We start from the raw sequence: 27,860 nt of genomic DNA on the forward strand, positions 1-27,860 counted from the left end.
GGTCATGGTGGATCACTAACCAACCTATACCAAGCAGATAGGATAATAAGGTAAGGTACAAAAGTAGGTTATGCATCAGAATAGGAGCAATCAAATACAGTAGCACAATCCAATGCAAGCATGAGAGAGAATGGAATAGGTGATATAGGAATGATCAAGGGGGGTTTTCTTGCCTGGAAGCTCTGCAGACAGATACAGATCTTCAAACGAAGTAGACGACCACCAGATCATCAGCGGTCTCGGGATCTATCGCAGTATCGGGGTCTACCGAAAAAGAAGCAACGAGGGGGAAGCAAATAAAAAACAGAGCAAAAAAAATAGCATCACAAAGCATGACATGGCAAAATGTTGTGCTAGGGGTGACCTCATGCAGTGCTAAGCGTTACAGACGAAGCGGGAAAGTATCCGGGAATATTTTCCCGGCTCTAGGCATTTATCGGACAAATGATCCGGAGGGGAAGGTTTCATGTTTGTTGTGTTGGAGGCATGTCACAACTATGTGATGGCATATTCGGATTTGTCTTATTTTTCTGATCAATTTTCATATATATATTATTTTCATCCGAGCTACGGTTGAATTTCTACGAATTTCCAAAGTTTTAGCAATTTTCACAAATTCCTGGAATTATTTTAATTCGAATAAATGAACAGTGCAACAACTTTTTACACACAGCCAGAGCTAGGCTTAGCCATTGACTGGTGGGGCCAAGGGCCCAGTTGACTACAGTCAACAACCCAGTCAGTAGTCAACTAGGTTGACTGTTGACTGGTCAAAATTGCCAGGTTGGGCCCCATGTCATAGACTTAGCTACTTTTAATTCAATTGTACTTTTTAATTATTAGTAGGTTCCACATGTCAGTAGCACATTAGACTAATTAGGTAGGGGTTAGAGTTGGGGATTAGCCCCTAACTAACAAAAGAGCCGACCACGGAGGCAGAGAACCAGCTGGCTGAGCACCAGTGGCAGAGCTAGCTCAAACTTAGAGCCGGGGCAAGATATACGTGATGCCAAGTTAATTATATTTTGCCCAAATAAACTTTTAAGAAACCATTTGTTTACTACTAGAGCTCCATGCACATGCACCATGGGAGCCCGGGCAGCAGCCCCGGCTCGTCGGGTGCTGTCTCCGCCACTACTAGGCACGACCGCGTGGGTTTGGTGGCTTCGGCCAGGGTGCTCGGCCACGACCAAGACGAGCGAGCGCAGGGGGCGGCGAGCGGTGCGGGAGTGGATCCCCGGCGGGCGCGTGGGGAAAGCGCCAGCGAGCGTCGGCGATGGACGCGGGAGGAGGCGCTCGAGCAAGGCAGCTGTAGGGGAGCCCCTGTGGCGACGGCGGACATGGGTGTGGGTGGAGGCGAGGCGCGCGCGGCTGGGCGAGCAGCGGCGGGAGCGGCATCGCGCGGGGAGGCGTAGGCAGCAGTGGCCTCGGCCGGCAGAGCAGTAGGCGGGCCGCGCGACCGGGGTGGAAGGGGCAAGGTCAGTAGCAGGCACCAGCAGTGAGCGAAGCAGCGGCGCGCGGTGGGGCAGGGGAAGACGAGCGCGGGTAGGGGACACAGGGGCGCGTAGGGGTGCGGCCTCGCACGGCCTAAGGTGAGGCAAGGCGCGGGCCGGAGTGGGTGTGCATGCACGGACACACATGGCAGCACACGGTGCGACGACTAACCAAGCGCGGGTGCGTAGGGAGAAGACACGAGGAGGGTGGCATGGGCGCGACCCGGGCGAAGCAGGCTTGGGACCTCCGTGCTAGGGCGCGATTATGTCCAGCAGGGGCAGGAGCAACACGAGCGCGGCCGAGCTCCCGTGATGGCCATGCCATTATAGCGATCATTCAAGGGGGGAAATTGGAGGAATCGATGTAGGGGCTCACGGTGGGTTCGAAAAGCAGGTCGGGAAGGCCGGGGAGGCGCCGGTGACGATGATGATGGTCGCGTCGGCCCCTTTCGAGATTGGGGAGGAGAGCGAGAGGGGGGGGAAGAGTGAGGACCAACTAGGTTTTCGCTAGGGGGGTCGGGGAGGAAACTAGTAGAGCGCCCGGGGAGCATGGATAGCCGCCACGTGCTCGATCCGGCCATGGACGCACGAGCAACAGCCACGGCGCCATGGAGGAACAGGGGAAGGAAGACAAGAGGGGGGTAGGTGGGCCGGCTCGGGTGGGCTAGGCCGAGGAAAATTAGTGAGGGGGAGGGGGGTTTTCCTCTTCCTTTTACTTTTGTTTTTCTTTTGTCTATTCTGTTTTTTATTTAGTTTCAACTTACTTTAGTCTTATAAAATATAAAACTAGTACCTAATTTATTATTATAAATTATGCTACTGCCACATTAAGTTTTAGCATTTAAATAAATAGTTTGTAATTTATATATTTAAAAAGGCATTTAAATTATTATGTTAGCCACTATTGTAATTAATTTGGGGCAATTAAACACTTTATAAAAATGTTGGTTCACTGTGAAAAAATTCCAGAGATTATTTGCAACACTTTGAACATTTTGTTTCATGTTTGAGGAAGTATATTTTGACTTTATTTCAAATTTGAATTTGAGATTGAAATATTTCTTAATTGTTTTTCTTAGGGCATAATGATGATTACTTGGCATCATTAGTGTGGAGTTACTATAGCATGATTCTCGGGGTGTTACACCAGATCCCCTGCATAGGCCATCATGGGAGCCACCAACGCCACAAGAGCTGCGCGGGGAGAGGAGGTTGTGGTGGCTACCATGGCTCGTGTGTCGCGTGGAGAGTTGGCATCATTGACATGCGAGGTCTTGGACAATATAGGTTCTTGTCCAAGAGGACGTTTGGGCAATAGGTTGCGTCCTGACATGGTAGCATTGTGGAGTAGAGGGGAGGCGTTGGTTAGGGGAGGCAGGAGGGAGAGGAGATGGCTAGGGGAGGAGGCGACGAGGAGTAGGAAGGACGTGACTAGGGTTGGGTATTGTGGACGCCTTGCCACGAGGTTTTTGTAGTCAATGATGGCGGGAGGCTCCGCGGTAGACGATGCCATGTGGCGGCCATCTGATGGGCCACCATAGTATCCAAGGGAGAAGGCTCACAATAAATGTGGTGGGCATTTGGCCGTCACACATCGCTCGGGAGGTTCCTAATAAAATGCATCGTTCGTGACAAGCTTGTTAGCCGGTCAAGCTGGTTAGCTGGTTGACCAGTTGAATCAATTAATGAGTTGACCGGTTGAAAACAATGAAATTAAAAAAAGCACCAATTTTTAAGAAGTTCATTTTTTTAGTTAATGAATTTGAAAAAAACATTAATTTTTAAAAAGGTCATGAATTTAAGAAAACTTTGTGAATTTGCAAAAAGTTCATAAAATTTGAAAAAGGTTCATGAGTTTGACAAGGTTTGTTAATTTGACAAACGCCCACATAATTATAAAACATGTGAATTTGAAAATGTTCACAAAATTTAAAAGTTCTTAAAATTTGAGAAAAACTTCAGGAATTTAATAAAAATGAAGTAAAAAAGTCGTGCAACTGAAAGAACGACAAAAAGGAATATGAGAAACAAAAGAAGAAAAACAAAAAACCAGAACGAAAAAAAAGGCAGCCATGAAGGTTCTAGAAGCTTCCTTTTCCCAAAAACAGGACGAGTGTGTCACCACAATTGCCTTAGATGGACTGGCCCATTGCCATGTGCGGTTAAAGGGGCAGCGCTATGTCTTCCTTATAGCAAGATCTAGCACGCTCTCGCATAGCTCGTTCTTCTGTTAGAAGTAATGTTGGTCGTTATGTTTGGCTCTTAGATCCGCTGAGGGCTTAGGTATCCACAGAAACATCGTAATCTGATTCGTATCGGGGTACTGCTCCATTTAAAAAAAAACACGCTCTCGCATAAGTTGCCTTCCTAAATTGCCCAGTCTAGGAGTGTGGGAGGCCTCATCTTTTTTTTTTATCTTTTTTTTTGTTTACTTTCGGTTATATTACCAATTTTTTAAATAAATATATTACAATAATAAAAATTTCCGTAAAACATTTAAAAATGTTAATCAAACATTTGAAATGTCAAATGTGTATAATAAAAAGTATTTCTCATGTATACGAAAAATGTATACAAAAAATATACAATGTGTGTGACAAAAGGTTGTCATGTATTTAAAAAATGTTAATGAAGCATTTGAACAAAACCAAGCATTGAAAAGCGTTAAATGTGTATAGAAAATATGTTGACCATGTATTAAGAAAATGTTTAACATGTGTTCGAAAATGTTAATCAAGAACTTTAAAAATATTAAATGTGTTTAGAAAATGGTTGACCATGCATTAGAAAAATGTTAAAAGTTGTATTTGAAAAAAGATAATCAAACATTAGAAAAATGTTAAATGTATATAGGAAAAATGTTGACCATGTATTAACAAATAGGTAATCTTGCATTTAAAATAATGTTAATCAAGCATTTAAGAATGTTAAATACATATAGAAAAATGTTGACCATGCATTAAAAATGTTAATGGGGTATTTAAAAATGTCAATCAAAATTTTTAAATTTTTTTAAAATATGTATAAAAAACGTTGACCATGCATTAAAAATCCAAGAAAAAATAAAGATAAGAAGAATAAAGTAAACAGAAAGTGAAAGAAAAGCAAAAAAACAAGAAAACTGAGAAAGAAATAAAGAAAGTTGAAAATAAAAACGAAAAATTACTGAAAGCCGTGAAGGGAACAAAGAAAAATTTAAGACTGAAGAAAACCCTTGAAGAAATAAGAAATACTGACAGAAAAATAAAAATGAAAATGAAAGAAATCAGTATGTCAACCACCACGACCATTCTTCTTGATCGGAAACGGGAAAATGAGTAAACAGACAAAAAAGGGACCGGCCCTATAGTATAGCGGGGCGAAATTGCTTCAGATGAGACCAAAGGAACACTCACTATAAGAAAAATATAACCTTTGCGCGCTTAAAGCTATGAGTAGCGCCTTAAGCGATTAATAAGATGGGTCAACTTTGGGCATTCAATAAATCATGCTCTAAAATAGATGAAGTATTCCAACAATCACGAGAGTGGGAACAGGGCTTTCTATTCCACCTCGACCTACGTATCACAAAATCACTAATTTAAGGAAAACCCCTTGCAAAGTTCACTCTTACTTTCCTAGGTTGTGACAGGTGGCGCAAAGTTGAAAAGTTTCTCTTTTTCATAGATTCACTTATTCAAAATGTTTTATCTCTTAGACCGTGCGTCCAAATAATGAACTATTTTCACTGTTGGATTTCTCGTTGATATGTCCGAAATTAGATCCAATATTAATAGGTTTCGACAAAAAAATCATGTAAATATCTAGGAAAGACCAAAAGAAAAAAAACTGAGTCGTAAGCACAATTCCACTTTTTCCCCTTTTTGAGAGCCTCTCGCGACAACAAATCTATGCCTCTATTGGAAGCAAATCTTTGCCTCGGACGAAAACAATATTTTTTATTTCTATAAGGCACAATTGTGCCTCTCACGGAAGCAAATGTGTGCCTCCAAAAAGCAAATATGTGCCTCTGACAAGAGAAAAAGAAGTGTTCATTTCTTTTTTCTGAGAGGCACAACGAAAAAATCATAATTTTTTCTTTAAATACTTTTTGTCCAAAACCTAGGAAAATTTGGCCAAAAAATGAAAAGACAAAAAACCCGTCTAAAACTCGAAAACGTGCATAGAAAAATAAAATCCCAGAGAACGCCCAGCACGACACATGGCAGCGGCCTGGAGCACATTTAATGACGCGCTCTCAGCCCGCCCAAGGTGATCTTATTACAGAGCTTGCCTGATGTTACTTTTATTGGATTTTTGGCCCTTTTTTGGAAGAATCGGTTTTCAGTTAGTTTTTTAGATTTCGGCATACTTTATATAAAATTCTTTCTAAATTCAATAAAGAAATCGTGAACTCAAAAAATATTGCAAATTTCCATTAATATTTCATAATTAAAATTTGTAAATTTCAACAAACTGTTCTCAAACTTTAAAAAATATTCGCCGATTTTGAGAAATGTCCATGAATTCATAAAAACAATTTATGAACTACAATTTTTGTGAAATCAGAAAATATTGCCATTTCAAAAATTATTTGTGAACGAAAAAACTGATTCAATTATTTTTGCAAACTCAAATTGTGTTGAATTTTTTTTAAAAAGTAAAATATACTGGAGGCCCAAAAGGTATTTCAAATATGTCAAGTAGATTCTACAATTAAAATTGTTTTATTTTACACGATTTTTAAGACCTACTTGACTCATTATTTTTAGGACCCACGTGAACTTGGAATACTTTTAAGACCCAGACCCGCACTTACATACATTTAGAACCCGTGGTAAACGATTTCAAACTTTTAGAACCTAGTTCACACTTGAAATACTTTAGTTAGAACCTCCAATGCATTTTACTCTTTTATAAAATGTAACTAAATTTCCAAAAATGTTTCCATGATTTCAAAAAATATGCATGAATTTAATTTGTTTTCTTAATTTTCGTAAAATGTTTGAATTTCAAAATAATGGTCACTGATTTGAAAAATGTTACTGGATTTCACAAGATGTACATGAATTTTAAAATAAAGAGGAAAAATGTAAAAAAAAGAAAAATCAAAAATGAAAAAAGAACGGAAAGAAGGAAAGTGAAAAAAAGCATTAAAACCCGAAAGAAAGCTTCTTTCCTAAAACCGTAAAAGAGCTAGGCTGGGGGAGGGGGAGGGATCCGGGGAGAACGGCTTCTCTTTTTTGCAAGTTAAACCGGACTTAAATTCTCGCAGCTCTGTGGATCCACTGGCCTTCAGCTGCGTTGCAATGGGCCATGGCAGGATTTACAAGTAAAAAAAGACGGAGTTCATCACTAAAACGAAACGAGTAAATTTTTCTGTTTTTCTTCAGATGTAAACCACGAACTTCTATCTGCAACCATCCGAAGGTATGTTTTTTGAGTAATGCTACACGTACAAACGAGTTACAAAATTTTACAAAGAGAGTTAATTTGATTAGTCAACAAATGGGGAGGCGGCCCACCCCCTGAAAACCAGAGGGGGGCAAGTTTATGATTGGTTAGTAGATGAAAAAAATCCTAATCAGCGTCGGACCGAATCATGTCCAATGGCCATTGGAATTTTATCTATCCTTCTATTTTTTAAGATAATTCAGATTTGTTGGTGAAAAAGCGAAGAAATAGGTTCGTGATTCCATTACAATATCATCAAAAACAAGAGAAAGAACAAGCGTTCGTGGAATGACAATATTATCAAGAACAAGAGAAAAAACAAGTATTCGTGCCAAGGTTTTGAAAGGGATAGAGAGGGTTATTTTTGTGATTGGGTCTTTTAGTTGCTTTGCTACTAAAGATCTAGGTGGTCAAGGGTTTAAAGGTCTGAAATAGGTGTGAGTGGTGGGCTTTCTTTCATTGATATCACAATAACAAGCGAGGAATGGACAGTCTTTCAAGAGAAGATAGGTCTGCTTTTCATTAAGGAATTGCGGCTTTCAAAGAAGATAGGTCTGCTTTTCATTAAGGAATTGCGGCGAGTATTACTTGTTTCCCAGATCTAGTATCAGGACCTATAATTGCGCGTAACTCTTTGTATGTTTAGCATTATTGATGTTTTTTATTGAAAATATAAAGTTCCAGAACAAGAGAACAGGAGACAGGAGAGGGAGCTAAACAGCAAACCCACTACCTGCGCCTGCAATCAACACCGCTGTGATTCACCTGCCATTACAATTACAATCCCCTAGCCATTATTTAGTTTCCAGATCAACACAGGCTACACAGGTTGCGAGTCACATCGCTGCGATTCAGCTGCCGAGCGATTGACATGGCTGTGCGTGCTCCTCGCAGTGTCACGCCTTGCGGAGCTGGTGCATGGTCTTCAAGGCGGAGATGGCCGTGGCCGGGTCTAGGCTCTTGGGGCACGTCGCCGTGCAACTCTTGATCATCCTGCACCGTCCCATCCCTCCGACAGCGCCTGGATCCGCTGCCCCCCGTAGTCGTCGCGGCTTCAAATTGTCATTGCACCACGAATCACTCCAGTTAGATGCTCGTTGATCCCCGCAAAAACAAAAAATCATACTCCCTCCGATCCAAATTAATTTTCGCAGTTTTGGTAGTACTATAACTTTACAAGTAATATGGTTCGAAGGAAGTAGAAAGGAGTAGGTACCTGTCGGAGACCCAGCGGTAGGCGTGCAGCAGCGCGGCGGGGCCGAGGAAATCCTCCGAGTTCCACCAGTAGGATGGGCAAGCCGTGCTGCAGCACGCGCACAGGATGCACTCGTATAACCCGTCCAGCTTCCGCCGCTCGCCCGGTGACTGCGCGTGCTCCCGCCCCTCCGGCGCCGGTCGCTTCGTCTTCAGCCACGGCTCAATCGACCTTCCATTACTCGTTTGGTCATTGCAACATTAACGACTACTAGGTGGTATGCAACTTAACGAGTAGGTGCGTGCGTACTTGTACTGCTGGTAGAAGTTGGTGAGGTCGACGACGAGGTCCTTCACCACGTACATGTGTGGCAGCGGCGTGATCATCGTCGCCGTCGACGTGTCGGTGTCGATGGGCTTCAGGCACGCCACCGTGTTCACCCCGTCGATGTTCATGGAGCAGGAGCCACAGATGCCCTCCCGGCACGACCGCCGGAACGCCAGCGTCGAGTCGTGCTCCGACTTGATCTTCTGGAGCACGTCCAGGACCTAGACATGCACATGCACGACCGTTGATGCGGGCACAAGCAAGCTGCAAAACGAACAGTAAGCTCAACGCAGCGTACCATTGGGCCGCACGTGCCGAGGTCGACGAAGTATGACTGCAGGAACGGCCGGCCATGCGCGTCCGGGTTCCACCGGTATATCTGGAACTCCTTCAGCGTCGCGGCCTTGCCGCCGCGCTTCTTCTCTTCCTCCGCCGCGGCGAGGCCGGCCTGCTTCTCCGCGGCCTCACGTGCGTGGACGCGCGCGGCCGGGTGGCCCTTGAGCGCGGGGAAGTGCTCGTCGCCCTTCACGGCGCTCTTGGCCGCGCCGGCCACCCGGTCCTTCACCGAGGCCAGCCTCGGCAGCGTCCTCCCCAGCATCGCGAATCGCAGCAGTACTCGCTCGCAGTGCGGCCGGTTGCACGTGACACCTGCCCCAGGATCACTCGAGCGGTGGACCTAAAAGGCTGGTGCGTTGCACGGCACGTGCCTGCCCGACGACACGTGTGGCACGCGAGGACAGGACGTGTGGAAGGTGGAACAAGAGCGGTTTGAGGCCGCGATAGGATAGCGATCGCCCATGCGGGCTCTAACACAGGCCGAGGCCCAAGCAAGTAGCGAGGCGGGATAGTTTTTCCACCGGCTTTGGAAGCTTTCATTACAACTTTTAGAAATTCAAGAATATTTTTGAAATTAATTAATATATTCTAAATTTGTAAAACACCAGTTATCATTTTTTGAATTTTTAAATATTTTTTATTGAGGAACAACTTTGAATTTATATATTTTTTGAATTCCTGACTTTTCGATTATTGTGAATACTTATTGAATTCAAAATAAAATTTATAAATTTATAAAGAATTATTTGAAATCCAACATCATTTTTTAAAATCATGAATAATTTTAAATTTGTGGACGTTGAATTCGTAAATAAATTTTTTGGATTTTCAAACTTTTTGTAAATCATGAACTATTCTGGATTTGCAAAACAAAAAATAAATAAATTTGTGAACATTTTTTTATTTGCGAACTTTCTTCAAATTCGTGAACATTGTTTGATTCACGATGTTTTTTCAAATTCACAAACATTTCTTCTCTATGTTTCTTTGCCCGGATTTTCTATTTTTCTCGTTCATCCTTTCGCTAATAAATGTACAAAGTATATATTTTTAAAATGTTCAATGTGTATCAGAAAAAAAAATCACTATACATTGGGAAAAATGTTCACTGTATATAAAAGGTGTTCATCGTATACTAGAAATTTGTTAAATATTCCCTCTATCCTATAATATGAGAGCGTTTTTGGTGGGGTGGGGTTGCTTCCATGTTCTTTTCCTTCTCCCCATGTTTGCTTGCTGTACAAACAGTGTTGTCGGGTGTAGCTCTACCCGGCAACAGAAGCAGGTCTCCAAGGTATTTCTCAACAAAGCAAAAAGGTTGATAATGGAGATTGAAATTCTTACTCATGAATGGCTTTTCTAAGCGCCCACCAGATTGACCATAGTGTCACTAGAATCCTCACGAACTCCTCTTCTCTGGCTGTTTCCATCAGCTCCATCAACCATAGTTGGGCGTCGTCATTTTTGCGTGCAACCATGTGTTCAACCAGTTGATCATCCATTAGATCCCATACGCATTTAGCCATGTTGCAATCCACAAGAGCCTGTCGCCAGGATTTTCACTGCGCTGGGCGGCAGATGACGCAGACGACGTAATTTTTGGTCCGTCGAGACAACATGTAGGGGCTGTTTGGTTCTAGGCCTAGGAGTGCTACACTTTGCCATACAATATTGCCAAACTTGCCTAAGGTTAGTTCTTCAAAATGAGAGCAACAAGTTGGCAAGCCTAAGGAAATCTTGCCACACTTTTTATGTGTATGTGATGTGGGACCATAGTGTGGCTTGCCTAAGATGTGGCTTGAACCAAACACACACCTAAGTTGATCAAACTTGCCTAACCTTAAATGTGGCAAGTTTTGGCAAACTTAGTCTCAAACCAAACAACCCTGTAAACTGGGTCAGATTCTCTTTAAAAAAAAGAGCTTGGGTGAACTGACTAAATAACCGTGATTCCTATTTTGCGCTTACAGCACCATTCATAGGGACAATGCTACATATCTCTTATAGCGGTATGTAGCGCTCGCATAGCCCGCAACGCGCGGTCAGCACCGCTCACAGCCTTTCTCTAATTGGTTGTCCCAGGTTCATATTTCTTGCACCTGGCTTATTTTCAAATTTCATTTTTCTATCTAGGTCATTTTTTACCGAGGTCAGTTACTAATTCAGAAAAATGTTGTGAAACTCAAAATAAATTCACGTATTCAGAAATATCGAGGGATTCCAAAAAGTGTTCATGAATTCAAAAATATCTATGGATTTAGAAAAGTTTGCGAATTTAAAAAATGCGCACTGATTTCCAAAAACTTTTGTGGATTCAAAAAATGTTCGCAGACAGACTTTTGACATTATGATTTGTTTTCTGAAAATTATGGTATTTCCTGAAGTTGTGCACAGTTATATAAATCCCTTTTTGTTTGAAATTGTGGACATTTTTTATTTTGTTCTTAATAAAACATGAAAAATATTTGAAACCATGATTTTTTTGCTAAAATTCAATAATTTTTAAAGATTTGTTAAACTAAAAAACAAGAAGGGACGGATAGAAAAATAAACAAATAAACTACATTTTATTGGGTGGTACACATAAACCAGATAGAGCCAGAAAAAAATGGACATCATGGTACGCTTGCTGGCTTTCCTAATAGGTCGGTTGGCCCATCTTGTACACTAACAGATCGATCTGCGGCTTAACGATCGCAATGCTACACAACATTTGCGCATTTATAGGGCTATCGCTACTAGGCATACTAAAAAAAGGCGCACCCATGTCGCACGTAATGTTTCGATCCTTATTGCAGGTCGTGTTTTGTTTTTTGCGAATGCCCCAGCCGGTTTTTTTGAAGCTTCTAGAACTTCTGGCTGATTTTGGGAAGCTTCTAGAAGCACTCGATCAGTTTTTTCGGGTTTTACGTTTGTTTCTTGTATTTTTGTTTCTTTTTTTGCTTTTTTCATGTTGTGATCTTTTTCAAATCCATGATATTTTCCAAATTCAGGAATTTTTTAAGGCATGATTTTTTTAAGTTCATATATTTTATTCAAATTTCTGGACTTTTTATAATCCAATTGTTTTTAATTTGTGAAAAAAATCAATTTACGAGTTTTTTTTAAAATTAATGATCATTTCTGAGTTCGCGAACTTTTTTTCAAATTCATGGTTTTTGTACTTCCTCCGTTCCTAAATATAAGTCTTTGTAGAAATTTCACTATGCACTACATACGGAGCAAAATGAGTGAATCTACACTCTAAAATGCATCTACATACATCCGTATGTGGTTCATAGTGAAATTTTTCCAAAGACTTATATTTAGGAACAGAGGGAGTAGTACTCATGAACTTTTCTCAAAGTTAACGGTCAACTACATCAATCGCCAACCGAGCGCGTGCGCGTGATATGCCTAGCGAGCTGCTCGCCTCGCGTTGCTGGGCCAGCACAAGCGAGCAGTCGCATGAGCATTGGCTGTCTAGCTGGCGCATAAGGCGCCTAAATGATTTATCGTAAATTGTTCGAATGCTATAACGGCAAGATGGTACTCACCCTAGTCACTGAAAGTGGGTCAACCCAATAACTAACTAAGTAGTACCTAGCAGTTTTCTGAAACATCTTTGGTCCGGTTTGCCGAACCTTCTACCCAACTATTGACAGGTGTTATGCGATTTTCTTATTATTTTCTGCGTTCTTTATATTGGTTTTCATATGTTTATTTTCATTATTTATTCTATTTGTTAATTTCTGTTCTTTTTCCATTTACTTTTAGTTTTTCGTTTCCCTTTTCCCTATTTTCATACATATGTCAACTTTTCCAAATAAATTTTGAACAATTTTTGTATACAGGTTGAACATTTTTTAGATAAAAAGTTGAATAATTTTTAGATCCATGTTGACATTTTATGTGAATACATATTCAAAATTTTGTCAAATGCACATTGGACCTTTTTAAATACACCATGAACATTTTTCAAACAGTTCATGATCATTTTGAAAGAATGTTATGAACATTCTTTTAAAACCTTTGAATTATTTCCAGTGTCATGAATATTTTCTTATATCTTAGTTTTCTTAGATTTTCATGACAATTTTGAAAATGTGACAAACTTTTCTTTTAGCACGAACATTTTCCAAAGCCATGAGAACAAAAAAAAACATTCCTGAACATTTGATAATATGCGGTGAACATTTGTTTTAAAGGCAAAATATATATATATATATATATATATATATATATATATATATATATATATATATATATAGGGAAAATGCATCCTACTACCGGGTGTAGTTACGCCCATTTCTCATATACTACCATGTGGTAGTATATACTCTACATTATTATTTTTAGTATGTTCACATACTATATCTAAGATACTCCAAAGTGAGTTCGATGAAAAAATTGCAAGTAAGCCCATAGTTTTATTGTTTTTGTGAAATACGTACATATTTATATGTGAAATGGAGTATGCACAAAATATGATACATACTACCAAAAAGTATATATATATATATATATATATATATATATATATATATATATATATATATATATATATATATATATAAAGGCCTTCATGGCCAACTTTATTAAACTCAAATAACACTTACATCGTCTGCTAAAAATTTACCAATAAAACTCGGAGGTGCATCCATCCAAACAATCGGATTGTTCGCACGCCCCACTCTGTTAGCATGTGAGCCACTACGTTAGATTCTCTATTATAATGTTCAATAGTAACCTTCCCGAATTCTCGCATTAAGTCTCTGCAATCATCAAGTGGCAGAGCTGCCACCATAGAGTAACCCTCATTGAGACGTAGAGCTTCGACCACGATGATATTGTCCATCCTCACTTGAACGTTGATGCACCCCAGGGTTTGGAGTAGCTTCAATCCTTCATGAAGTGTCGCTGCTTCTGCTAACACAACATCTGCCACTTGTTCCATCTGTGAGGTAGAACCAGCAATGAAGTAACCTATGTGATCTCTAACAATTGCTCCTCATGATCCCGAGTGGGAGCCCTCGATGAAAGAGGCGTCCACATTCAGTAGTTGTTGTGAGGCTAAGACTGGTGGCCATATGTTCTTTCTAGGAATAGGAGTTCCCTTCCCAACCGCTCGAGTAAAATTCAGCATCAGTGCATGTATGGTCACCGCTGATCGGTTTTGCACCACCTCTCCTAATACATGTTGTCTTCGCTACCATCATACATACCAACAAAGTGGTTGCTATTAGTTCTGGCAGCTCGATCACATCATGATACACTACCTGGGTTGATTGATCACAAAGGAGGAAATCTAGAATCTCAGGACCCGAATGATCCAACAGAGTGGCGTCCTCAATGGTTTAACTAATGCCCAGTTCTGCCCATGTAATCGTAGGTCGTGTACATGTGAAGAGAGCATGTTTGATGTCCTCTGCTCCGGTTGCACATATCGTACATTGAGATACATTGCCCACATGACGATTTGCAAGGACACGGAAACATGATATATGTAAACATCTCCAAAGAATTTTTTTGATTTTTCCCGGTAGCTTCAGGTTTCCATAATTTCTTCCATACCGATGTGGTCGAGAACTAACTTGGCGACCTGCATTCTGGCCATTATCATATGTATCCTCCCATTACTTATAGTAATCTGAACGTACCGAGAAAATTCCGTTTTTTGTAAGATGCCATGCAACATAATCTTTCGTTACCTGGTGGTGGAGAGGAATCTGTGATATACGCCCAACATCAATATGCCAAAATTGTCCCGTATCAATAGCTCGTCCCACCCTCCCATGATCGGGTCAATAAGATCTTGTATCAATAGCTCGTCCCACCCTCCCGTGATCGGGTCAATAAGATCTTGAACCTTTGACAAAATTTGATTGCCCCTTATAGTCACAACCTTTCTTGATGAGCCGTTAGGGATCCAACAATCTGTTCAAATATCGAATTTTGCTCCATCCCCAACTCTCCAGATGCAACCCTTCTCTATATTGTAGAACATTTTTAGAATGTAACACAAGCCTCACTCCACGAAAATGAAGGCAAAAGGGTCAAAATGCCCACTAGGGCGGCCAACTACAGGCTGCCCTTGAGGCGCGAGATAGCCAGCACTTTCAGTTTTCCGGAGTCCGCTCATAGGCCTCGTCCTGAGCTTTGCTGACTTTTTTTTTGTTCTTTTTAGATTTTAGAAAAACAAAAGAGTACAACATCTCAAAAAAATGTTCAGTTCTTTATCATTTTTCTGCGAAGGTCAGTTCTTTGTCATTGATTGAATATTTTTGTTCGCGGCTTACCAAGCTGACCGCTTGGTAAAAACATTCAGTTATAAACAAAGAGGCTTAGTAAACAACAGTTTGTCTCTTAAAAAAAGGTATGCTGTAGTTTAAATCTTTGATAGCAAGAAAAGAAGGAGGCCCCCCTCACCAAAGATGTTGAGTCAATTGAGTTAATTTGGCACCTACATGTCAATCGGTCACGATCCATCTAAACTTTTTGGTTGAGGTATTTAGCAGCCAGTTTATATCATCTAAATTCCAGTCAATTATCTTTGAGCCTACAAATGAAAAATAAGTTTAGAAATAGAGTATTTAACCAAAAACTACCACAATTCACGGAACCGTGACGAAAAACTACCACTTTACGATTCTATGCGAAAAACTATCACTTTTTTCCTAATCCGTGGCAAAAAACTACCAAGTCGCGAAATCGCTCGCTTCGCCTCTTCTAAACGCATTTCTGACAGGATGGGCCCACCTGTCAGCATCAATCTTCTTCTTCCTCCTCCTCCTCCTCTCTCTGGCATTTCCTCGAACACCTCGCGTGCACTCCGGTGACCCTCTCGCCCGCACTTCGCCGCGTCCACGACCACCTCGTGCAGCTCGCGGTCGCCGTCCCCGTACCACGCTCGCTCGCCATTGTCAGCACCTGCTGCTTCCCCTCTACTCCTTGGCCGCGCGCCGGAGCTCGTGCTCCGAGCCGCACCCGCACGCGCGCGCCCGTGGCGCTCGTGGCCGCCCCTCGCCATGCGCACCGTGGTCGCTGTCCCCGTACCACGCTCGCTCGCCAACACCTGCCCGCACACACCTGCTACGCCCGCGGCCGCGCCCCCGCCTCCGGCCGCCCGGGCTCCTCGCACCTGCCGCCGCCGCCCTTCACCGCTGGAGTCGCTCGCCGCGGCAGCCGCGGGTCAGCGCTGGAGCCGCTCGCCACGGGTCAGCGCTGGAGTCGCCAGAGCCGCTGCGGGTCACCGCTGGAGCCGCCCGCCCCTCCACCTCCTCCTCTGCGACGCGCTGCTCTGCCTCACGGCGACGCAATCTCTCGCGCGGTCGCGGCGGGGGAAACAGCGACGGCAGGAGCTTGGTGGGCACGACGACGGCGGGGGCAGCAGCGCGGCGGGGGCAGCCGTCGTCGCTCACGGCGGGGGCAGCAGCGCGGCGCTGGCGGCCACGCGGCAGTGGCCGGCCCCAGGAGCTTGGTGGGCACGACGACGACGAGGTGGGAGCGACGACGGCGAGGCGGGAGCGGGCGCGCGCGTGCGGGTGCGGCTCCGGCGCGAAGGATGGCCAGGGTGGCACCTGGTTCGTGGGCCCAAGCGGTCAGATTTGTGCTTAGCGCGGGCCAAGCGAGCGATTTCGCGACTTGGTAGTTTTTTGCCACGGATTAAGAAAAAAGTGGTAGTTTTTCGCACAGAATCGTAAAGTGGTAGTTTTTTGTCACGGTTCCGTGAATTGTGGTAGTTTTTGGTTAAATACTCTTAGAAATATAAAATTGAATATCATGACGATTAAGATTATATAAGAATAAGTGTGATGGGTGTTTATGCATAAGTATTTATTCCTAGTTATTTATTTCTTTGTTGGAATAATTTTCATTTGTAGGATTCATTATTCTGTGCTATAAAAAAAGATTCATTGCTCTGTGGTATTTGTATTTATAACTTTGTAAGAATTGGAGCTTCATAATTGGTTCGTAGGAGAACTAGTACTATTGAGATCAGCTGCGCCTGATTCTTCAAACATCGGACTGGATTGAAATCCGAGGCTTGGCTGGCCGCCTGAGTAGTGCGGCTGGCTGCTTGGTGTGGTTGGGCTGGCCGCCTGGTGTGGTGTGGCTTGCTGCTGCTCGCGTCCCTGGCGATGGTGGTTGGGGCAGGTGTTGGTGGCCCTGACAGACGCAGGTTGGGGCCTGAGCAGGCGGCCTTGACGACGGAGGTTGGAGTAGAAGGAGCAGCTAGTTCACGGTCACGGCTGGAGGTGGTTGATGGTTGCGTCTCCTCGGTGTGGGTGTCGGTGTTCTGCAACGATTTGGTCGCAACGACGAGGTGCTGCGACGGCGGCGGTGCATCCCTTCATGAAGTGCTTGGCCGTATTCCTTTGGCTTGGGCGGGAGGTCGTGATAGTATGGATGAAAATCCAACACAGCCTTGGCTGGTGCTTGCGACGACGGCGCCTGTGGGTGTCGTTTCCCTCCGTGGAGGCATCGCGGTGGTGTGCCGGCATCTTCCCCCGCGCTAGGATTGTCTCCAGCGAAAGCCTTGGTTCATTGTTGGACTAGCGATGGCGGCGTCTCAGCGGCGTTACTCCGTTGGGAGCATTGTGTTTGGAGACTGGGTTTCAAGGTTGTGTTGTGGTTCTCCGGTGCTAGTCGCTGGTCCGAGCAGATCTTCTTGGGCGCTATGTACGCAGCTGCCGGAGTATCAAGACGGTGGCTTTCTTGGGTCCGACTGAGTCCCGCTATCCATTCGCCGTCTCCTCTTAGGCATTCATGGATGGTTAGTGCGTCGACAAGGAAAGCTCGTTTGCAGTTGTTGTTCTTGGGGGCGTTCGGTGTTGGTCGAGACGCGGCTAGATGATGTGCTTAGGATAGGCTCTTTTGGGTTGTGTTTGTATTTGTTGTAATGTGCGTGAGTGTGGAGTTTTGACTGCACTTGTTGTTCGCAGCAAGTTGTAGTCTTTTCTACTTGATTTTTTGCCTTCTATAAAAATATGGTATGTCTAGGCGTATTCTTGAATTTTCTTTTACTAACTTTCATGCAGCTGGAGCTTACGGAGACAATCTCCTTTTAGATAAACTTACAGGAGACACGAAGGAGACACAATTGCCCTCGATTATGTATGGCTAAATGTATATAATAAATCCTTCCAAAAGCACTGTTAGGTGATGCGAAAGCCAGAGCTTCTAGACCAAACAAAAGTCACCCGGTTGACTGTTCTCTCCCAAGGCGAGAGGGAAACGGGCATACTCTGGCCAATAGCCGTACATCTTTACCACGAGTCAGGAATTCTTCGAGGAATTTCGCGCGCACAAAACGGGCTGGACCGACTGGCCAACGACTAACCGTAGCAGGAAGGGTTTATTTTGACAAGTCTGATCTCACCGACGTTAACGTGAGACCTTTTCCTAGCCGTGGGATCTGGCTCTCAGAGGAATATTTACGAAAAGGTTAATTAAATTATGCCTCCTTTGGTTTGTAGGAATTTCATAGAAACTTTATAGGATAGGATTTGCAAAGAAAAAATTTCTTTGAAACCCTTTGGTTTATAGAAACATATTCCTATTCCTATGTAGGATAGTAATCAATCCTTCACATTTTAAAGGAAAAAACATTAGCCTGGATTCAATGACAAAAAATCTTATCTTATGCATCAAATAACATCTCTTTCTCTATATGAATTGAGATGCATGTCATCTCAGTTCCTATGATTTTTCTATTCCTATAAAATTTCTATCCTATGATCCAAAGGAGACCTTAACCTAGACACAACCCTGGGTTTAATAATTCCCAGTTCCCAGTTCGCTGCAAAGCAAAAAAAAAAAAGGAGGAAGAAGAAGAAGATCTCTAGAGCGACGGGTAATTTGGCAGCAATATGGACCTGAAACTGACCGTCCTCTGCTACTTCGCCTACTTAACGTTTGAACTGGTCATTGGACAATCAGAACGTAGCTCTGTTTGAGATATACTCCATCTATTTCAAAATAAGTGATGTGAAAGTTCAAACACTTAAGGGGTGTTTGGTTCAGGGACTTTTTAGTCCCAGAGACTAGAAAAAGTCCCTAGAAACCAAACGGGAGGGACTTTTTCTACAGGGACTAAAAAATATATCTATTGGAGAGTCTTTTTTGATTAGTCCCTGGACTAGAAAAAGTCCTAGGACTTCTGATTCAAACACCCCCTTATTATTTTGAAACGGAGGACATAATTTCTTGTTTTTTTGAGTAACAAGAATATTAATTAGTGTTACTTACATAATACAGGAGATGGTCGTTAGTAATAACTAACACAATGATCTCTGCTCCCATCCAAGCCCAATTTATGTATCAGATCAGTATTGGGACCAGTTCTATGCAACGTTGACGGCTGGATCACGTGCTTTCTCCTTGTCGTGCGGCCGCACCGTCGCGCACGTTTTGTTCCGCTTTGGTTACGGCGATTCCGGGAGCGCGTATGCATCATGCATGCGCTTCACGGTGCCATGAGTATATCATAATTCGCGCGCATGATCGGCACCCTAGCCGACGGATCCTGGCCGTGAACACGAGCATCATGCGTGCACGCGCCTCCCCTACATAAAACACATAATCATCATCATCACACGGGCGTGTGTCGCATGATGGACAACTCATTAAATTCGTGGCAACCATTGCTACACCGGGGGCTCAAACTGGGAGCAGCGCACGGCCTCGGACGTGGATCCTCTGACTTTGCCATCCCTGCCATATCTTGACTTTGAGTCATTGACAGATGGGCCCCATGCTCTGTGGGACCCATGTGTCAGTGACTCAAAGGTAGGCTGGGGCACGGCAGGAGATCCTCGTCCCACGGCCTCACGGGAACTCTATCAAAGTCTTCAAACGCAATTTTATGGTGATTTAGCTGAGAATAACCAGTCTAGCAGGATCGTCATAATGATTTCCATAGCCATAATTTTTGAAGGACACTTTAAATCAAGCTCACTTGCCTTCATCACGAAAACCAATTCCCGCGAGAAACATTTTCACTTGCATTTCTCTTCCGGTCCGCAGCGCCGCCTCCATTGACTCGCCAAGCAGTGGCGGAGCCAGGAAAAATGTATTACCGGGGCCAAGTGCTGCCAAACCACTGAAAAACTGATTTTTGGCTGTAAATAATAATTATTTTTTCACTATTTATTAGCAAACATACACTAAATCACTGATGTTAGGGGGGGCCAGGGCCCCTGCTGGCCCCCCTGTCTCCGCCACTGTCGCCAAGCATTGTTCTCGGTTGCCGTAGCCCTCGATGACAATGCAACGGTCTCCTCTTCGACTGGCGCCCGATTCCGTCGGTGCCCCATGGGATGCTGCACCACTTCTCTCGGCATCCCACCGCCGCCTAGGCCAACACCTTATCGAATCGGCCAACAACAGCGTAGACTAGAGGTGATAGACCTACCACTAGTAGGAAAAAGTCTAGTAGCAATGTTTCGAAAACGTCGTTATCGGCGCAGAGCCCAGACACCAATAGTATAACGCATGTGGTAAGCTTATACTACTGACGTCGGGCCTAAACGCCAATCGTATATGTGCCATATGTGGCGTTGCTGCTCAACACCGTTGAAATAAAGCTATTCAGTAGCGCACCCCAATTAACAGACGTAAGTAGTACTAGTCACGTTCCATTTTGCTAAAACTGACTTTAAGCTGTCGGTCCCTATCGTCGGTAAACCCCTATTGTTAGATAATCCCTAGACTGTTACACTAATGTAGTGAAAACATTAATTAAACTAAACCTTAACTACATTAATAATAAATTAGTTGGCATCCATATATTACACAGATTTGGACAACATTGTTCAAATTGTAAAATACCCCCTCCGTCCAAAAATAAATGTCTTGAGTTTAGTACAAATTTGTATTAGAGCTAGTATAAAGTTGAGACATTTATTTTGGGACGGCGGGAGTAACACCTAATTAGAACTAATTATGTCTGATTCCTCGCTGCCGGACCATGCCTAAGGGCTCATTCGGTTTGGAGGAAATCAAAACATAGGAATTAGGAGTAGTATAGGAATATGATAGGATGGCACTTGCCATCCTAAGGAATTGACTTGCCTCGTTCCTACACGTAAAATGAGCTTTGAGTGGATGTGTAGTTTCCTCCAAAAACACGGGAAATGAGTAGTATTCCTATGAAATTCCTGCACGCATTTCCTACAAACCGAATGCATACATAGGAAATTTTCCTCTGGAATCCTTATTCCTATGTTTTTCCTACGAAAATCCTCCAAACCGAATGAGGCCTAAGTGTCTTCGTCCGAGAGTCGATGACGTCCTCATGGCCCTAGCCGCAGCCGGCACCACGCGGGACGTCGGATGGACGAGCCCCCGGAGCAGGATGCGGTTGGCTCAAGTCATGCAAGATCTTCTCCCGCTCACCGGGAGGAAGCGACATAAATACGTCGCGAACCTTTAGGAGCGTGTCCACCATCCCTAACTCCTCCGTGGATGGAGTAGCAGGCGGCGCCGGAGCCTATGACGGAGCCGGGAGAGGCGACATCTCCCGGCGACGCATCTCCTCCCTCTTTTCCTCCTCGTCCCGGTGGGACTCGAAGGAGCGGTCGATGGCGAGTTGCTCCTGCATGCACTCCTACTCGCCATCAATTTGTGCCATGAGTTCCTCGTCGGCGTGGTGCCCCTCGATTTGCGCCTCCACAACAAGATACTTTCGCCATGCCACCTCACCCACCAAGTTGATGTCCCACAGTGGCGAGAGAGGCGGGGTACGTATCGGCGATGGTGGCGGTGATGCAACCAGAGAAGGAATTGGGGATGGATTTAGTGATTCGTCCATCGGGAAGCTGGGATGCGAGAGGGTGTGAGGGTTTGTGTGGAAAGGGGGGAGTGGATAAGATTAATCCACTCCCGGATGGATAGGATAACCTTTTCATTTGGGCCGGGCCACTTAAGCGGCGTTGGACGACAAGGCTCGTACTATACTCTCTAGAAAAAAAACATTTTGTATGTGTAGTGTGGACATTTACAAGTATGTAAACGAAGTATATAAAACTTGAATCTTTAGTACTCGTATGAACTTCATAACTTAATTAGGTTTACAATTTGATTTTCTTACACATAATTTTTCACATACATTACGCTTAACATTTCGTCTAGCCGTCCGAACACATGTACATGACGCCGTTAAAATGGTTGTTGTTGGGGAACGTTGCATGGTAAAAACAATTACGTTCACGCAAGATCTATCCATGGAGATGCATAGCAACGAGAGGGGAGAGTATGTCTATGTACCCTCGTAAACCGTAAGCAGAAGTGTTTAGTAACGCGGTTGATGTAGTCGAACTTCTTCACGATCCAACCGATCGAGTACTGAACGTACGCCACCTCCATGTTCAACACATGTTTAACTCAGTGACGTCCTCGCCTTCTTGATCCAGCAAGATGGGTGATACGTCCATTTTGCATCATGCTTTTATATTGATATTTATTGTATTATGGACTGTTATTTCACATTATGGTACAATACTTATGCCTTTTCTCTCTTATTTTATTAGGTTTACACAAAGAGGGAGAATGCCGACAGTTGGAATTCTGGACCGGGAAGGAGCAAATATGAGAAACCTATTCTGCACAACTCCAAAAGTCCTGAAAATTTATGAAAAAATATTTTGGAATAAATAAAAAATATTGGGCGAAGAAATACCAGAGGGCGGCCCACTAGGTGGCCACAAGCCTGGGGACGCGCCCTACCCCCTGGGAACGCCCCCAGGGCTTGTGGGCCCCTTGGCAGGTTTCCACCAGCGGCCGAGCAGATGGACGAATGGCGTGCCACCATCCAAAGTCTTCTCGGTTTCGCCAAGCCGAGGGCTCATGGTGAGCTGCCCTGCCGCGACCTCCCCAAGCAACGGCAACAACCCACGCTGCTGCCCGTACGGAGGGAGCCGTCCCTACGGTGTAGTCCCCACCGCGGCAGCCCGCACGGGCGCACCAAGACCCTGATGACGTCTCGATGGCCTCCTCTGATCCTCGAGCACGTCCAGGCCAACGACGAACCCCAGAAGATAGGCAAAGAGGAGACGCGTGCATCGTTAAACAACACCACAACAACCTCCTCCGAGCCGACGGGCGCGGCAGCCCCGACGTCGACGAGCCTACTCTCGGTGCTGGCGGCCCCTGCCCTTCAAGGTTGGCTGCCCTGCCTTCACCCGTGAGCTGCGGCAAGTCTGTTGGCCGTCCGTTCGCACGTTCAAGCCAGAGATACCCGAGAAGTACGACGGGAGGCTGAACCCGACAAAGTTCCTGAGCATCTACACAATCGTTGTTTAGGCTGCCGGGGGAAGGGATGAGAAGGTGTTCGCCAACTACTTCCCGTTGGCCCTCAAGTCCAACGTGAGGTCTTGGCTGATGCACCTGCCGAAGAACTCTATTTTGTCATGGGCAGACCCGTGCCACGAGTTCATCGGCGCTTTCACCGGTGGCCACCAGGAGCCTGGGCGTCCCAGCGATCTGTAGCTTCTCCAGCAAAAGGAAGGAGAAACCCTCCTCCAACGTGTGCAACCGCCGGATCCGTTCTAAGATGAACGTGCGTCTGCCCAAGACTGTGAAGGAACTGTACACCCTAGTGGATAAGTGTGCACGGATGGAGGAAGGAAGGAAGCTGCCCGGAGAGGAAGATTGCATCGATGTTGATTCAGAGGATGATGATGAGTCCACCAGTCAGAAGAAGGTTAAGAAGCGCAATAAGAAGCGGAGGAATAAGGCAGTGTTGACTGTTGAAGGGTTAGGCACCCCAAGTACCGGCAAGATCACCAAGGTTGAGGCTCCCGGTAAGGAGGTTGTCCTATGCGTCGACTGCCAGGAAGCTGCAGCTGCCGAGAAGGCCGGGAAGGGCGATGGACCGTACTGCAAGATCCACTGGACCAAAGGCCACGACCTTCAGGAGTGCTATCAGGTTGAGCAATTGGCCAAGAGACAGAGAGCAGAATATGAGAAGCATGATAAGGAAAAGGGTCAGAATGTCGCTGGCGGAAAGGGCCGAGGTGATGGAGCAAATCGCCCCGGCAAGCCCTTTTGGAATAAAGGAAAAGCCGCCAGAGGCCAGGAGAAGGAAGTCTGTGATGATGAGAGTGATAAAGGGGATGGAGAGGAAATCAATGAGCAATAGTTTCAGAAGGCCACAGACGCCATGTCCATTGACGGGGGTGCATCTTTGCACACCTCCCATCGCCATCTCAAGCAGTGGGCACGAGAAGTCAATGCCGTGGAACCAGCGCCAGAGGCTCGGAAGCCGCTCAAATGGTCCGGTACACCCATCATCTTCGAGAAGAGGACCATGCTAGCCGCACCACTGTGGTAGGATGCCTGCCTTTGTTGGTTTCTCCAACAATTCGCAACCTCAAGGTCACAAAGATGTTGATGGGCGGTGGGGCCTGACTGAATCTAATTTCCCCAACAGTTATCAGCAAGCTTCAGATAGCAGAGGAAGAACTATAGGTTACATGCACGTTTCAAGGAGTCAACCCTGGCAGGAGTCATCCTAAGGGGAAGATTATGTTGCCAGTAACATTTGGGGGAGAGCTTAACTACTGGACTAAGAAGATTGTGTTTGATGTAGTTGATCTCCCCCCCGCCGTACGATGGGATCCTTGGACGCCCGGCTTGGCAAAATTCATGGTGGCATCCCACTATGCCCACAACACCCTGAAGATGCCGGGGCCACTGGGAGTCCTCACCATCCTGTCAAATGAGAAAGATGCCATCATTTGTGTGGACAAGATGTACCGGGACGCGGTCGCGGCAGAGGTAGCGATGACAGCAGTCCCCGCCAAGGAAAACAAAGGGAAGAAACATGATTGTAGGACCTCCAGCAAAGAGTCCGAGAAGCATGCCCCCTCCAAGTGCACGACACCCATTGACGACGTGCCAGAGTGTTCCAACAGCAAGAGATCCAAGGTTGCTGCTCCACAAGTGAAAAAGGTCCCAGCAGGGCTGGCTGGCGTTGATGGTACTTTCACCATCAGCGCCACCCTCGATGACAAATAGGAAAGCACGCTCGTTGCCTTCCTACGGGCGAATATCGATGTGTTTGCTTGGCCACCATCTGATATCCACGCTGTTCCCAGGAAGGTAATCGAGCACCACCTTGATGTCTGCCCACACGCTAGACCTATTAAGCAGAAAGTTCGGAAGTAGGCCTTGGAGAGGCAATAGTTTATTGTAGAAGAGATCAAGAAGCTTGAGGCAGCTGGTTTGGTCAGAGGAGTGCTACATCCCACTTGGCTAGCAAACCCAGTGGTGGTCCGGAAGGCAAATGGGAAGTGGAGGTTGTGCATTGACTTTACAGATCTCAATAAGGCTTTCCCAAAGGACCAGTTTCCCTTTCCGCGTATTGATCAGATTGTGGATGCCACTCCAGGTTGTGATTTGCTCTCATTTCTGGATGCCTATTCTGGGTACCACCAGATCTTCATGTCCAAAGAAGACGAGGAGAAGACATTGTTGGGGAACGTAGTAATTTCAAAAAAAATCCTACGCACACGCAAGATCATGGTGATGCATAACAATGAGAGGGGAGAGTGTTATCCACGTACCCTCATAGACCGAAAGCGGAAGCGTTAGAACAACGCGGTTGATGTAGTCGTACGTCTTCATGGCCCGACCGATCAAGCACCGAAACTACGACACCTCCGAGTTCTAGCACACGTTCAGCTCGATGACGTCCCTCGAACTCCGATCCAGCCGAGTGTCGAGGGAGAGTTCCGTTAGCACGACGACATGGTGACGATGATGATGTTCTACCGTCACAGGGCTTCGCCTAAGCACCGCTATGATATTATCGAGGAGGACTATGGTGGAGGGGGGCACCGCACACGGCTAAGAGATCAGTGATCAATTGTTGTGTCTCCAAGGGGTGCCCCCTCCCCGTATATAAAGGAGTGGAGGAGGGGGAGGGCCGGCCCTCTCTATGGCGCGCCCTAGGAGGAGTCCTACTCTCACCGGGAGTAGGATTCCCCCCTTCCAAGTAGTAGGAGTACGAGTCAAGGAAAGGGGAGAGAGAAGAGAAGGCCAATTCGTACTAGGCCTTGGGGGGGGGGGGGTGCCCAACCTCTCCTCTCTCTTTCCCCTAAAGCCCAATAAGGCCCATATACTCCCCGGCGAATTCCCGTAACTCTCCGGTACTCTGAAAAATACCTGAATCACTCGGAACCTTTTCGATGTCCGAATATAGCCGTCCAATATATCGATCTTTATGTCTCGACCATTTCGTGACTCCTCGTCATGTCCCCGATCTCATCCGGGACTCCAAACTAACTTTGGTACATCAAAACACATAAACTCAAAATATAACCGTCATCGAACTTTAAGCGTGCGGACCCTACAGGTTCGAGAACTATGTAGACATGACCGAGACACGTCTCCGGTGAATAACCAATAGCGGAACCTGGATGCTCATATTGACTCCCACATATTCTACGAAGATCTTTATCGGTCAAACCGCATAACAACATACGTTGTTCCCTTTGTCATCGGTATGTTACTTGCCCGAGATTCGATCGTCGGTATCTCAATACCTAGTTCAATCTCGTTACGGGCAAGTCTCTTTACTCGTTACGTAATGCATCATCCCATAACTAACTCATTAGCTACATTGATTGCAAGGCTTATAGTGATGTGCATTACCGAGAGGGCCCAGAGATACCTCTCCGACAATCGGAGTGACAAATCCTAATCTCGAAATACGCCAACTCAACATGTACCTTCGGAGACACCTGTAGAGCTCCTTTATAATCACCCAGTTACGTTGTGACTTTTGGTAGCACACAAAGTGTTCGTCCGGTAAATGGGAGTTGCACAATCTCATAGTCATAGGAACATGTATAACTCATGAAGAAAGCAATAGCAACATACTAAACGATCAAGTGCTAAGCTAACGGAATGGGTCAAGTCAATCACACCATTCTCCTAATGATGTGATCCCGTTAATCAAATGACAACACATGTCTATGGCTAGGAAACTTAACCAACTTTGATTCAACGAGCTAGTCAAGTAGAGGCATACTAGTGACACTTTGTTTGTCTATGTAGTCACACATGTACTAAGTTTCCGGTTAATACAATTCTAGCATGAATAATAAACATTTATCATGAAATAAGGAAATAAATAATAACTTTATTATTGCCTCTAGGGCATATTTCCTTCAGACATCATTCATCACTCCATGTGGTACGTACTGCTTTGTCCGCATGCCATTCGGGTTAAAGAGTGTCGGGTCCACCTTTGCAAGGGCAGTCCAGATTGGTTTTGAACCTCAGCTGCATAGAAACATTGAGGCTTATATGGATGACATTGTGGTCAAAACCAAGGACAGAGCAACTCTCATTCAGGATTTGGAGGAGACGTCTGCAAATCTACGCAAGATCAACTTGAAGCTAAATCCAGAGAAGTGTGTGTTTGGCGTCCCCTCCGACAAGCTGCTTGGATACTTTGTGTCCCACAGGGGGATCGAGGCCAATCCCGACAAGATCAGGGCCATTGAGCAGATCCAAGTGCCATGGACAGTCAAAGATGTGAGGCGCCTGACGGGATGTTTGCCGCGCTAAGCAGATTCATCTCCAAGTCTACCGAGCGTGCCCTGCTGTTATTCAAGATTTTGAAGAAGGCAGGTCCCATGAAGTGGACCCCTGAAGCAGACACAACTTTGCAAGAGTTGAAGACCTACATGTCCTCTGTGCCTACCCTGGTTGCACCCAAACCCCAGGAGCCATTGTTGCTATACTTAGCGGCAACCAACCAAGTGGTCAGTGCAGACTTGGTAGCACAGCGAGAAGTGGATGAGAAAGAGAGTGAGCAGAGGATGGCAGGGCCGGATAAGGATCAGAACAGCAGCAAGCATGGCAACAATGACAACCCCAAGGACACGGAAAGGAAGAAAGTGGTGCATCGTCTAGTGTACTTCGTCGGCTCCTTGTTACAAGGGGCTAGGTCGAGGTACTCTGCCATGCAAAAGTTGATCTTTGGCCTCATCATGGCCTCAAGGAAACTGCAGCACTACTTCCAAGCCCATGAGATCATGGTTGTTACTCGTTTCCCGTTACAACGGATACTCCGAAACCCAGAG

General features: G+C 45.1%; 1 pseudogene; it reads right to left on the bottom strand.

The window, feature by feature from the left end:
- Positions 1-7,563: 7,563 nt before the first annotated feature.
- On the bottom strand, positions 7,564-9,094 carry LOC123116113 (succinate dehydrogenase [ubiquinone] iron-sulfur subunit 2, mitochondrial-like; annotated as a pseudogene).
- Positions 9,095-27,860: the final 18,766 nt, after the last annotated feature.

This window comes from Triticum aestivum, chromosome 5B, assembly GCF_018294505.1.
Source record: "Triticum aestivum cultivar Chinese Spring chromosome 5B, IWGSC CS RefSeq v2.1, whole genome shotgun sequence".
Lineage (NCBI taxonomy): Eukaryota > Viridiplantae > Streptophyta > Magnoliopsida > Poales > Poaceae > Triticum > Triticum aestivum.